Below are 15,007 nucleotides of genomic sequence, written 5' to 3' on the forward strand. Positions count from 1 at the left end.
GAGCATGAAACGGTCTGAAAAATAGGAGGAGCATGAAGTGGAGCTGAAAAACATGAAGAGCCTGAAAAGGTGTGAAAAATATGAAGAGCTTCAAAAGGTGTAAAAAATGAGATGAGCATGAAACGGTCTGAAAAATAAGAGGAGCATGAACTGGTGCTGAAAAAATGAAGAGCCTGAAAAGGTGTGCAAAATATGAAGAGCTTCAAAAGGTGTAAAAAATGAGAGCAGCATGAAACGGTCTGAAAAATAGGAGGAGCATGAAGTGGAGCTGAAAATCATGAAGAGCCTGAAAAGGTATGCAAAATATGAAGAGCTTCAAAAGTTGTCAAGAATATGAGGAGCATGAAACGGTCTGAAAAATAGGAGGAGCATGAACTGGTGCTGAAAACATGAAAGCCTGAAAAGGTTTGAAAAATGTGAAGAGCTTCAAAAGGTGTGAAAAATATGAGGAGCATGAATCGGTCTGAAAAATAGGAGAAGCATGAAGCGGTGTTCAAAAACATGAAGAGCCTGAAAAGGTGTGAAAAATATGAAGAGCTTCAAAAGGTGTCAAAAATAGATGAGCATGAAACGGTCTGAAAAATAGCAGAAGCATGAAGCGGTGTTTAAAAACATGAAGAGTCTGAAAACGTGTGAAAATATGAAGAACTTCAAAAATATGAAAAATATGAAGAGCTTGAAAAGGTGTGAAAAATATGAAGAGCTTCAAAAGGTGTCAAAATGAGATGAGCATGAAACGGTCTGAAAAATAGGAGGAGCATGAAGTGGTGTTGAAAAAATGAAAAGCCTGAAAAGGTGTGAAATATATGAAGAGCTTCAAAAGGTGTAAAAATATGAGGAGAATGAAACGGTCTGCAAAATAGGAAGAGCATGAAATGGTGTTCAAAAACATGAAGAGCATGAAAAGGTGTGAAATATATTAAGAGCTTCAAAAGGTGTGAAATACATCAGGAGGATTAAACGATCTGAAAAATAGGAGGAGCATGAAGCGGTGTTCAAAAACATGAAGAGCCTGAAAAGGTGTGAAAAATATGAAGAGCTTCAAAAGGTGTCAAAAATATGAGGAGCATGAAACGGTCTGAAAAATAGAAGGAGCATGAAGTGGTGTTGAAAAAAATGAACAGCCTGAAAAGGTGTGAAATATATGAAGAGCTTCAAAAGATGTCAAAAATATGAGGAAAATGAAACGGTGTGAAAAATAGGAGGAGCATGAAGCGGTGTTGAAAATCATGAAGAGCCTGAAAAAGTGTGAAAAATATGAAGAGTTTCTTAAGGTGTCAAAAATATGAAGAGCATGAAACGGTCTGAAAAATAGAAGGAGCATGAAGCGGTGTTCAAAAACATGAAGAGCCTGGACAGATGTGAAAAATATGAAGAGCTTCAAAAGGTGTCAAATATATGAGGAGCATGAAACGGTCTGAAATATAGGAGGATTATGAAACTGTGTTCAAAAACATGAAGAGCCTGAAAAGGTGTGAAAAATATGCAAAGCCTAAAAACCTCTCAAAAATATGAGGAGCATGAAACGGTCTCAAAAATAGCAGGAGCATGAAGCGGTGTTGAAAAACATGAAGAGTATGAAAACGTGTGAAAATATGAAGAGCTTCAAAAATATGAAAATATGAAGAGCTTGAAAAGGTGTGAAAAATATGAAGAGCTTCAAAAGGTGTCAGAATGAGATGAGTATGAAACGGTCTGAAAAATAGGAGGAGCATGAAGTGGTGTTGAAAAAATGAAAAGCTTGGAAAGGTGTGAAATATATGAAGAGCTTCAAAAGGTGTAAAAATGTGAGGAGAATGAAACGATCTGCAAAATAGGAAGAGCATGAAATGGTGTTCAAAACATGAAGAGCATGAAAAGGTGTGAAATATATTAAGAGCTTAAAAAGTTGTGAAATACATGAGGAGGATTAAACGGTCGGAAAAATAGGAGGAGCATGAAGCGGTGTTCAAAACATGAAGAGCCTGAAAAGGTGTGAAAAATATGAAGAGCTTCAAAAGCTGTGAAAAATATGAGGAGCATGAAACTGTCTGAAACATAGGAGGAGCATGAAGCGGTGTTGAAAACATGAAGAGCCTGAAAACGAGTGAAAAATATGAAGAGCTTAAAAAGGTGTGAAAAATATGAAGAGCTTCAAAAGGTTTCAAAAATATGAGGAGCATGAATCGGTCTGAAAAATAGGAGGAGTATGAAGCGGTGTTCAAAAACATGAAGAGCCTGAAAAGGTGTGAAATATATGAAGAGCTTCAAAAGGTGTGAAACACATGAGGAGCATGAAACTCTCTGAAAATTAGGAGGAGCATGAAGTGGTGTTCAAAAACATGAAGTGCCTGGAAAGAAGTGAAAAATATGAAGAGCTTCAAAAGGTGTGAAAAATATGAAGAGTTTCTAAAGGTGTCAAAAATATGAGGAGCAGGAAACGGTCTGAAAAATAAGAGCAGCATAAAATTGTGTTAAAAATCATGAAGAGCCTGAAAAGGTGAGAAAAATATGAAGAGCTTCAAAGTGTGTGAAATACATGAGGAGCATGAAACGGTCTGAAAAATAGGAGGAGCATGAAGCTGGGCTTAAAAACATGAAGAGCCTGAAAAGGTGTGAAAAATATGAAGAGCTTCAAAATGTGTCAAAAATATGAGGAGCATGAAATGGTCTGAAAAATAGGAGGAGCATGAAACGGTGTTCAAAAACATGAAGAGCATGAAAATGTATGAAAAACATGAAGAGCCTGAAAAGTTGTGAAAATTATGAGGAGCTTCAAAAGGTGTCAAAAATATTAGGAGCATGAAACGGTCTGAAAAATAGGAGGAACATGAAACGGTGTTCAAAAACATGAAGAGTCTGAAAAAGTGTGAAAAATATGAAGAGCTTGAAAAGATGTGAAATACATGAGGAGCATTAAACGGTCTGAAAAATTGGAGCAGAATAAAACGGTGTTCAAAAACATGAAGAGCCTGAAAAGCTGTAAAAAATATGAAGCGCTTCAAAAGATGTGAAATACATGAGGAGCATTAAACGGTCTGAAAAATAGGAGGAGCATGAAGTGGAGCTGAAAATCATGAAGAGCCTGAAAACGTGTCAAAAATATGAAGAGCTTCAAAATGTGTGAAAAATATGAAGAGCTTCAAAGGTGTGAAAAATATGAAGAGCTTCAAAAGGTGTGAAAAATATGAAGAGCTTCAAAGGTGTGAAAAATATGAAGAGCTTCAAAATGTGTGAAAAATATGAAGAGCTTCAAAGGTGTGAAAAATATGAAGAGCTTCAAAAGGTGTGAAATACATGAGGAGCATGAAACGGTCTGAAAAATAGGAGGAGCATGAAGCGGTGTTCAAAAACATGAAGAGCCTGAAAAGGTGTGAAAAACATGAAGAGCTTCAAATTGTGTCAAGTATATGAGGAGCATGAAACGGTCTGAAAAATAGGAGGAGCATGAAGTGGAGCTGAAAAACATGAAGAGCCTGAAAAGGTGTGAAAAATATGAAGAGCTTCAAAAGGTGTAAAAAATGAGATGAGCATGAAACGGTCTGAAAAATAAGAGGAGCATGAACTGGTGCTGAAAAAATGAAGAGCCTGAAAAGGTGTGCAAAATATGAAGAGCTTCAAAAGGTGTAAAAAATGAGAGCAGCATGAAACGGTCTGAAAAATAGGAGGAGCATGAAGTGGAGCTGAAAATCATGAAGAGCCTGAAAAGGTATGCAAAATATGAAGAGCTTCAAAAGGTGTCAAGAATATGAGGAGCATGAAACGGTCTGAAAAATAGGAGGAGCATGAACTGGTGCTGAAAACATGAAAGCCTGAAAAGGTTTGAAAAATGTGAAGAGCTTCAAAAGGTGTGAAAAATATGAGGAGCATGAATCGGTCTGAAAAATAGGAGAAGCATGAAGCGGTGTTCAAAAACATGAAGAGCCTGAAAAGGTGTGAAAAATATGAAGAGCTTCAAAAGGTGTCAAAAATAGATGAGCATGAAACGGTCTGAAAAATAGCAGAAGCATGAAGCGGTGTTTAAAAACATGAAGAGTCTGAAAACGTGTGAAAATATGAAGAACTTCAAAAATATGAAAAATATGAAGAGCTTGAAAAGGTGTGAAAAATATGAAGAGCTTCAAAAGGTGTCAAAATGAGATGAGCATGAAACGGTCTGAAAAATAGGAGGAGCATGAAGTGGTGTTGAAAAAATGAAAAGCCTGAAAAGGTGTGAAATATATGAAGAGCTTCAAAAGGTGTAAAAATATGAGGAGAATGAAACGGTCTGCAAAATAGGAAGAGCATGAAATGGTGTTCAAAAACATGAAGAGCATGAAAAGGTGTGAAATATATTAAGAGCTTCAAAAGGTGTGAAATACATCAGGAGGATTAAACGATCTGAAAAATAGGAGGAGCATGAAGCGGTGTTCAAAAACATGAAGAGCCTGAAAAGGTGTGAAAAATATGAAGAGCTTCAAAAGGTGTCAAAAATATGAGGAGCATGAAACGGTCTGAAAAATAGAAGGAGCATGAAGTGGTGTTGAAAAAAATGAACAGCCTGAAAAGGTGTGAAATATATGAAGAGCTTCAAAAGATGTCAAAAATATGAGGAAAATGAAACGGTGTGAAAAATAGGAGGAGCATGAAGCGGTGTTGAAAATCATGAAGAGCCTGAAAAAGTGTGAAAAATATGAAGAGTTTCTTAAGGTGTCAAAAATATGAAGAGCATGAAACGGTCTGAAAAATAGAAGGAGCATGAAGCGGTGTTCAAAAACATGAAGAGCCTGGACAGATGTGAAAAATATGAAGAGCTTCAAAAGGTGTCAAATATATGAGGAGCATGAAACGGTCTGAAATATAGGAGGATTATGAAACTGTGTTCAAAAACATGAAGAGCCTGAAAAGGTGTGAAAAATATGCAAAGCCTAAAAACCTCTCAAAAATATGAGGAGCATGAAACGGTCTCAAAAATAGCAGGAGCATGAAGCGGTGTTGAAAAACATGAAGAGTATGAAAACGTGTGAAAATATGAAGAGCTTCAAAAATATGAAAATATGAAGAGCTTGAAAAGGTGTGAAAAATATGAAGAGCTTCAAAAGGTGTCAGAATGAGATGAGTATGAAACGGTCTGAAAAATAGGAGGAGCATGAAGTGGTGTTGAAAAAATGAAAAGCTTGGAAAGGTGTGAAATATATGAAGAGCTTCAAAAGGTGTAAAAATGTGAGGAGAATGAAACGATCTGCAAAATAGGAAGAGCATGAAATGGTGTTCAAAACATGAAGAGCATGAAAAGGTGTGAAATATATTAAGAGCTTAAAAAGTTGTGAAATACATGAGGAGGATTAAACGGTCGGAAAAATAGGAGGAGCATGAAGCGGTGTTCAAAACATGAAGAGCCTGAAAAGGTGTGAAAAATATGAAGAGCTTCAAAAGCTGTGAAAAATATGAGGAGCATGAAACTGTCTGAAACATAGGAGGAGCATGAAGCGGTGTTGAAAACATGAAGAGCCTGAAAACGAGTGAAAAATATGAAGAGCTTAAAAAGGTGTGAAAAATATGAAGAGCTTCAAAAGGTTTCAAAAATATGAGGAGCATGAATCGGTCTGAAAAATAGGAGGAGTATGAAGCGGTGTTCAAAAACATGAAGAGCCTGAAAAGGTGTGAAATATATGAAGAGCTTCAAAAGGTGTGAAACACATGAGGAGCATGAAACTCTCTGAAAATTAGGAGGAGCATGAAGTGGTGTTCAAAAACATGAAGTGCCTGGAAAGAAGTGAAAAATATGAAGAGCTTCAAAAGGTGTGAAAAATATGAAGAGTTTCTAAAGGTGTCAAAAATATGAGGAGCAGGAAACGGTCTGAAAAATAAGAGCAGCATAAAATTGTGTTAAAAATCATGAAGAGCCTGAAAAGGTGAGAAAAATATGAAGAGCTTCAAAGTGTGTGAAATACATGAGGAGCATGAAACGGTCTGAAAAATAGGAGGAGCATGAAGCTGGGCTTAAAAACATGAAGAGCCTGAAAAGGTGTGAAAAATATGAAGAGCTTCAAAATGTGTCAAAAATATGAGGAGCATGAAATGGTCTGAAAAATAGGAGGAGCATGAAACGGTGTTCAAAAACATGAAGAGCCTGAAAATGTATGAAAAACATGAAGAGCCTGAAAAGTTGTGAAAATTATGAGGAGCTGCAAAAGGTGTCAAAAATATTAGGAGCATGAAACGGTCTGAAAAATAGGAGGAACATGAAACGGTGTTCAAAAACATGAAGAGTCTGAAAAAGTGTGAAAAATATGAAGAGGTTGAAAAGATGTGAAATACATGAGGAGCATTAAACGGTCTGAAAAATTGGAGCAGAATAAAACGGTGTTCAAAAACATGAAGAGCCTGAAAAGCTGTAAAAAATATGAAGCGCTTCAAAAGATGTGAAATACATGAGGAGCATTAAACGGTCTGAAAAATAGGAGGAGCATGAAGTGGAGCTGAAAATCATGAAGAGCCTGAAAACGTGTCAAAAATATGAAGAGCTTCAAAATGTGTGAAAAATATGAAGAGCTTCAAAGGTGTGAAAAATATGAAGAGCTTCAAAAGGTGTGAAAAATATGAAGAGCTTCAAAGGTGTGAAAAATATGAAGAGCTTCAAAATGTGTGAAAAATATGAAGAGCTTCAAAGGTGTGAAAAATATGAAGAGCTTCAAAAGGTGTGAAATACATGAGGAGCATGAAACGGTCTGAAAAATAGGAGGAGCATGAAGCGGTGTTCAAAAACATGAAGAGCCTGAAAAGGTGTGAAAAACATGAAGAGCTTCAAATTGTGTCAAGTATATGAGGAGCATGAAACGGTCTGAAAAATAGGAGGAGCATGAAGTGGAGCTGAAAAACATGAAGAGCCTGAAAAGGTGTGAAAAATATGAAGAGCTTCAAAAGGTGTAAAAAATGAGATGAGCATGAAACGGTCTGAAAAATAAGAGGAGCATGAACTGGTGCTGAAAAAATGAAGAGCCTGAAAAGGTGTGCAAAATATGAAGAGCTTCAAAAGGTGTAAAAAATGAGAGCAGCATGAAACGGTCTGAAAAATAGGAGGAGCATGAAGTGGAGCTGAAAATCATGAAGAGCCTGAAAAGGTATGCAAAATATGAAGAGCTTCAAAAGGTGTCAAGAATATGAGGAGCATGAAACGGTCTGAAAAATAGGAGGAGCATGAACTGGTGCTGAAAACATGAAAGCCTGAAAAGGTTTGAAAAATGTGAAGAGCTTCAAAAGGTGTGAAAAATATGAGGAGCATGAATCGGTCTGAAAAATAGGAGAAGCATGAAGCGGTGTTCAAAAACATGAAGAGCCTGAAAAGGTGTGAAAAATATGAAGAGCTTCAAAAGGTGTCAAAAATAGATGAGCATGAAACGGTCTGAAAAATAGCAGAAGCATGAAGCGGTGTTTAAAAACATGAAGAGTCTGAAAACGTGTGAAAATATGAAGAACTTCAAAAATATGAAAAATATGAAGAGCTTGAAAAGGTGTGAAAAATATGAAGAGCTTCAAAAGGTGTCAAAATGAGATGAGCATGAAACGGTCTGAAAAATAGGAGGAGCATGAAGTGGTGTTGAAAAAATGAAAAGCCTGAAAAGGTGTGAAATATATGAAGAGCTTCAAAAGGTGTAAAAATATGAGGAGAATGAAACGGTCTGCAAAATAGGAAGAGCATGAAATGGTGTTCAAAAACATGAAGAGCATGAAAAGGTGTGAAATATATTAAGAGCTTCAAAAGGTGTGAAATACATCAGGAGGATTAAACGATCTGAAAAATAGGAGGAGCATGAAGCGGTGTTCAAAAACATGAAGAGCCTGAAAAGGTGTGAAAAATATGAAGAGCTTCAAAAGGTGTCAAAAATATGAGGAGCATGAAACGGTCTGAAAAATAGAAGGAGCATGAAGTGGTGTTGAAAAAAATGAACAGCCTGAAAAGGTGTGAAATATATGAAGAGCTTCAAAAGATGTCAAAAATATGAGGAAAATGAAACGGTGTGAAAAATAGGAGGAGCATGAAGCGGTGTTGAAAATCATGAAGAGCCTGAAAAAGTGTGAAAAATATGAAGAGTTTCTTAAGGTGTCAAAAATATGAAGAGCATGAAACGGTCTGAAAAATAGAAGGAGCATGAAGCGGTGTTCAAAAACATGAAGAGCCTGGACAGATGTGAAAAATATGAAGAGCTTCAAAAGGTGTCAAATATATGAGGAGCATGAAACGGTCTGAAATATAGGAGGATTATGAAACTGTGTTCAAAAACATGAAGAGCCTGAAAAGGTGTGAAAAATATGCAAAGCCTAAAAACCTCTCAAAAATATGAGGAGCATGAAACGGTCTCAAAAATAGCAGGAGCATGAAGCGGTGTTGAAAAACATGAAGAGTATGAAAACGTGTGAAAATATGAAGAGCTTCAAAAATATGAAAATATGAAGAGCTTGAAAAGGTGTGAAAAATATGAAGAGCTTCAATAGGTGTCAGAATGAGATGAGCATGAAACGGTCTGAAAAATAGGAGGAGCATGAAGTGGTGTTGAAAAAATGAAAAGCCTGGAAAGGTGTGAAATATATGAAGAGCTTCAAAAGGTGTAAAAATGTGAGGAGAATGAAACGATCTGCAAAATAGGAAGAGCATGAAATGGTGTTCAAAACATGAAGAGCATGAAAAGGTGTGAAATATATTAAGAGCTTAAAAAGTTGTGAAATACATGAGGAGGATTAAACGGTCGGAAAAATAGGAGGAGCATGAAGCGGTGTTCAAAACATGAAGAGCCTGAAAAGGTGTGAAAAATATGAAGAGCTTCAAAAGGTTTGAAAACTAAGAAGAGCTTCAAAAGGTGTCAAAAATGAGATCTGCATGAAATGGTCTGAAAAAGAGGAGGAGCATGAAGTGGTGTTGAAAAAAATGAAGAGCCTGAAAAGTGTGAATTATACGAAGAGCTTCAAAAGGTGTCAAAAATATGAGGAGCATGAAACGGTCCGAAAAGTAGGAGGAGCATGAAACGGTGACCAGAAACATGAAGAGCCTGAAAAGGTGTGAAAAATATGAAGAGCTTCAAAAGGAGTTAAATACATGAGGAGCATGAAAAGGTGTTCAAAAACATGCAGAGACATAAAAGGTGTGAAAAATATGAAGAGCTTCAAAAGGTGTCAAAAATGAGATCTGCATGAAATGGTCTGAAAAATAGGAGGAGCATGAAGTGGTGTTGAAAAACATGAAGAGCCTGCAAACGTGTGAAAAATATGAAGAGCTTCAAAAGCTGTGAAATATATGAAGAGCTTCAAAAGGTGTCAAAAATGAGATGAGCATGAAACGGTCTGAAAAATAGGAGAAGCATGAAACGGTGATCAGAAACATGAAGAGCCTGAAAAGGTGTGAAAAATATGAAGAGATTCCTAAGGTGTCAAAAATATGAGGAGCATGAAACGGTGTTGAAAAACATGAAGAGCCTGAAAAGGTGTGAAAAATAGAAACAGCTTCAAAAAGTGTCAAAAATATGAGGAGCATGAAACGGTCTGAAAAATAGGAGGAGCCTGAAGAGGTGTTGAAAAACATGAAGAGCCTGAAAAAGTGTGAAATATATGAAGAGCTTCAAAAATATGAAAATTATGAAGATTTTCAAAAGGTGTGAAAAATAGGAAGAGCTTCAAAAGATGTCAAAAATGAGATGAGCATGAAACGGTCTGAAAAATAGGAGGAGCATGAAGTGGTGTTGAAAATCATGAAGAGCTTGAAAAGGTGTTAAATATATGCAGAGCTTCAAAAGTTGTCAAAAATATGAGGAGAATGAAACCGTCTGAAAAATACGAGGAGCATGAAGTGTTGTTGAAAAACATGAAGAGCCTGAAAAGGTGTGAAAAATATGAAGAGCTTCAAAAGGTGTCAAAAATATGAGGAGCATGAAACAGTCCGAAAAATAGGAGGATCATGAAGCGGTGTTGAAAAACATGAAGTGCCTGAAAAGGTGTGATAAATATGAAGAGCTTCAAAAAGTGTCAAAAATATGAGGAGCATGAAACTGTCTGTAAAATAGGACGAGCATAAGCGGTGTTCAAAAACATGAACAGCCTGAAAAAGTGTGAAAAATATGAAGACCTTCAAAAGGTGTGAAAAATATGAAGAGCTTCAAAAGGTGTCAAAAATTAGATTAGCATGAAAGGGTGTGAAAAATAAGAGGAGCATGAAGTGGTGTTGAAAAACATCAAGAGCCTGCAAAGGTGTGAAATATATGAACAGCTTCAAAAGGTGTGAAAAATATGAAGAGCTTCAAAAGGTGTCAAAATTATGAGGAGCATGAAACGGTCTGAAAAATTGGAGGAGCATGAAACGGTGTTGAAAAACATGAAGAGCCTGAAAAGGTGTGAAAAATATGAAGAGCTTCAAAAGGTGTGAATTATATGAGGAGTATGAAAAGTTCTGAAAATTAGGAGGACCATGAAGCGGTGTTCAAAAACATGAAGAGCCTGAAAATGTGTGAAAAATATAAACAGCTTCAAAAGATGTCAAAAATATGAGGAGCATGAAACATTCTGAAAAATAGGAGGAGCATGAAGCAGTGTTGAAAAACATGAAGAGCCTGAAAAGGTGTGAAAAATATATAGAGCTTCAAAAGATGTAAAAATATGAGGAGCATGAAACGGTCTGAAAAATAGAAGCAGCATGAAGCGGTTTTGAAATACATGAAGAGCCTGAAAACGTGTGAAAAATACTAAGAGTTTCAAAAGGTGTGAAAAATATGAAGAACTTCAAAAGGTGTGAAATACATGAGGAACATTAAACGGTCTGAAAAGTAGGAGGAGCATGAAGAGGGGTTGAAAAACATGAAGAGCCTGAGAAAGGTGTGAAAAATATGAAGAGCTTCAAAAGGTGTGAAAAATATGAGGTGCATGAAACGGTCTGAAAAATATGAGGAGCATGAAGCAGTCTGAAAAAGAGGAGGAGCATGAAGCGGAGTTGAAAAACATGAGGAGCCAGAAAAGTTGTGAAAAATATGAAGAGCTTCAAAAGGTGTGAAAAATATGAGGTGCATGAAACGGTCTGAAAAATAGGAGGAGCATGAAACGGTGATCAAAAACATGAAGATGCTGAAGAGGTGTGAAATATATGAAGAGTTTCAAAAATATGAAAAATATGAAGAGCTTCAAAAGGTGTGAAAAATATGAGGTGCATGAAACGGTCTGAATAATAGGAGGAGCATGAAGTGGTGTTGAAAAACATGAAGAGTCTAAAAACGTGTGAAAATATGAAGAGCTTCAAAAATATGAAAAATATGAAGAGCTTCAAAAGTTGTGAAAAATATGAAGAGCTTCAAAAGATGTCAAAAATTAGATGAGCATGAAAGGGTCTGAAAAAGAGGAGGAGCATGAAGAGGCTTTGAAAATCATGAAGAGCCTGAAAAGTTGTGAAAAATATGAAGAGCTTCAAAAGGTGTCAAAAATATGAGGAGCATGAAATGATCTGAAAAGTAGGAGGAGCAAGAAGGGGTGTTGAAAAACAAGAAGAGCCTGGAATGGTGTGAAAAATACGAAGAGATTCAAAAGATGTGGTAAAATATGAAGAGCTTCAAAAGGTGTCAAAAATGAGATGAGCATGAAACGGTCTGAAAAATAGGAGGAGCATGAAGCGGTGTTGAAAAACATGAAGAACCTGAAAAACTGTGAGAAATACGAAGAGATTCAAATGGTGTCAAAAATATGAGGAGCATGAAACGGTCTGAAAAATAGGAGGAGCATGAAGCGGTGTTCAAAAACATGAAGAGTTTGAAAAGGTGTGAAATATATGAAGAGTTTCAAAAGGTGTCAAAAATATGAGGAGCATGAAACGGTCTGAAAAATAGGAGTGTCATGAAACGGTGTTGAAAAACATGAAGACCCTGAAAATGTGTGAAATATATGAAGAGCTTAAAAAGGTGTCAAAAATATGAGGAGCTTGAAACGGTCTGAAAAATAGGTGGAGCATGAAGTGGTGTTCAGAAACATGAAGAGCCTGAAGAGGTGTGAAAAATATGAAGAGCTTCAAAAATATGAAAAATCTGAAGAGCTTCAAAAGGTGTGAAATACAATAGGAGCATGAAACTCTCTGAAAAATAGGAGGAGAATGAAGTGGTGTTCAAAACCATGAAGAGCCTAAAAAGTTGTGAAAAATATGAAAAGCTTCAAAAGGTGTCAAAAATGAGATGAGCATGAAACGGTCTGAAAAATAGGAGGATCATGAAACGGTGTTGAAAGACATGAAGAGCCTGAAAAGGAGTGAAAAATATGAAGAGTTTCAAAAGGTGTCAAAAATATGAGGAGCATGAAACGGTCTGAAAAATAGGAGGAGCATGAAGCTGTGTTCAAAAACATGAAGAGTCTTAAAAGGTGTGAAAAATATGAAGAGCTTCAAAAGGTGTGAAAAATATGAGGAGCATGAAACGGTCTGAAAAATAGGAGGAGCATGAAGCGGTGTTGAAAAACATGAAGAGCCTGATAACGTGTGAAAAATATGAAGAGCTTCAAAAGGTGTGAAAAATATGAAGAGCTTCAAAAGTGTCAAAAATGAGATGAGCATGAAACGGTCTGAAAAATAAGAGGAGCATGAAGTGGTGTTGAAAAAAAAGAAGAGCCTGAAAAGGTGTGAAATATATGAAGACCTTCAAAAGGTGTCAAAAACATGAGGAGAAAGAAACGTTCTGATAAATAGGAGGAGCATGAAGCGGTGTTGAAAAACATGAAGAGCCTTAAAACGTGTGAAAAATATGAAGAGCTGCAAATGTGTCAAAAATGAGATGAGCATGAAACGGTCTGAAAAATAAGAGGAGCATGAAGTGGAGTTGAAAAAAAAGAAGAGCCTGAAAAGGTGTGAAATGTATGAAGACCTTCAAAAGGTGTTAAAAATATGAGGAGAATGAAACGGTCTGAATAATAGGAGGAGCATGAAGCGGTGTTGAAAAACATGAAGAGCCTGAAAAGGTGTGAAAAATATGGAGAGATTCTAAAGGTTTCAAAAATGGGAAGAGCATGAAACGGTCTGAAAAATAAGAGGAGCATGAAGTGGTGGTGAAAAACATGAAGAGTGTGAAAAGGTCTGAAAAATATGAAGAGCTTCTAAATGTGTCAAAAATATGAGAGGCATGAAACGGTCTGAAAATACGAGGATCATGAAGCGGTGTTCAAAAACATGAAAAGCCTGAAAAGGTGTGAAAATATTAAGAGGTTCAAAAAGTGTCAAAAATATGAGGAGCATGAAACGGTCTGAAAAAAAGGAGGAGCATGAAGCGGTGTGGAAAAACATGAAGAGACTGAAAAGGTGTGAAAAATATGAAGAGCTTCAAAAGGTGTGAAATACATGAGGAGCATGAAACCGTCTGAAAAACAGAAGCAGCATGAAACGTTGTTGAAAAACATGAAGAGCCTGCAAACGTGTGAAAAATATGAAGAGCTTCAAAAGGTGTGAAATATATGAAGAGCTTCAAAAGGTGTCAAAAATGAGATGAGCATGAAACGGTCTGAAAAATAGGAGGAGCATGAAACGGTGATCAGAAACATGAAGAGCCTGAAAAGGTGTGAAAAATATGAAGAGATTCCTAAGGTGTCAAAAATATGAGGAGCATGAAACGGTGTTGAAAAACATGAAGAGCCTGAAAAGGTGTGAAAAATAGAAACAGCTTCAAAAAGTGTCAAAAATATGAGGAGCATTAAACGGTCTGAAAAATAGGAGGAGCCTGAAGAGGTGTTGAAAAACATGAAGAGCCTGAAAAAGTGTGAAATATATGAAGAGCTTCAAAAATATGAAAATTATGAAGATCTTCAAAAGGTGTGAAAAATATGAAGAGCTTCAAAAGATGTCAAAAATGAGATGAGCATGAAACGGTCTGAAAAATAGGAGGAGCATGAAGTGGTGTTGAAAATCATGAAGAGCCTGAAAAGGTGTGAAATATATGCAGAGCTTCAAAAGTTGTCAAAAATATGAGGAGAATGAAACCGTCTGAAAAATACGAGGAGCATGAAGTGTTGTTGAAAAACATGAAGAGCCTGAAAAAGTGTGAAAAATATGAAGAGCTTCAAAAGGTGTCAAAAATATGAGGAGCATGAAACGGTCCGAAAAATAGGAGGATCATGAAGCGGTATTGAAAAACATGAAGTGCCTGAAAATGTGTGAAAAATATGAAGAGCTTCAAAAAGTGTCAAAAATATGAGGAGCATCAAACGGTTTGAAAAATAGGAGGAGCATGAAACGGTCTGAAAATGAGGAGGAGCATGAAGTGGTGTTCTAAAACATGAAGAGCCTGAAAAGGTGTGAAAAATATGAAGAGCTTCAAAAATATGAAAAATCTGAAGAGCTTCAAAAGGTGTGAAATACAATAGGAGCATGAAACTCTCTGAAAAATAGGAGGAGAATGAAGTGGTGTTCAAAACCATGAAGAGCCTAAAAAGTTGTGAAAAATATGAAAAGCTTCAAAAGGTGTCAAAAATGAGATGAGCATGAAACGGTCTGAAAAATAGGAGGATCATGAAACGGTGTTGAAAGACATGAAGAGCCTGAAAAGGAGTGAAAAATATGAAGAGTTTCAAAAGGTGTCAAAAATATGAGGAGCATGAAACGGTCTGAAAAATAGGAGGAGCATGAAGCTGTGTTCAAAAACATGAAGAGTCTTAAAAGGTGTGAAAAATATGAAGAGCTTCAAAAGGTGTGAAAAATATGAAGAGCTTCAAAAGTGTCAAAAATGAGATGAGCATGAAACGGTCTGAAAAATAAGAGGAGCATGAAGTGGTGTTGAAAAAAAAAGAAGAGCCTGAAAAGGTGTGAAATATATGAAGACCTTCAAAAGGTGTCAAAAACATGAGGAGAAAGAAACGTTCTGATAAATAGGAGGAGCATGAAGTGGTGTTGAAAAACATGAAGAGCCTTAAAACGTGTGAAAAATATGAAGAGCTTCAAATGTGTCAAAAATGAGATGAGCATGAAACGGTCTGAAAAATAAGAGGAGCATGAAGTGGAGTTGAAAAAAAAGAAGAGCCTGAAAAGGTGTGAAATATATGAAGACCT

The sequence above is a fragment of the Dama dama genome, chromosome 26 (assembly GCF_033118175.1).
Source record: "Dama dama isolate Ldn47 chromosome 26, ASM3311817v1, whole genome shotgun sequence".
In the NCBI taxonomy this organism is placed as follows: Eukaryota; Metazoa; Chordata; class Mammalia; order Artiodactyla; family Cervidae; genus Dama; species Dama dama.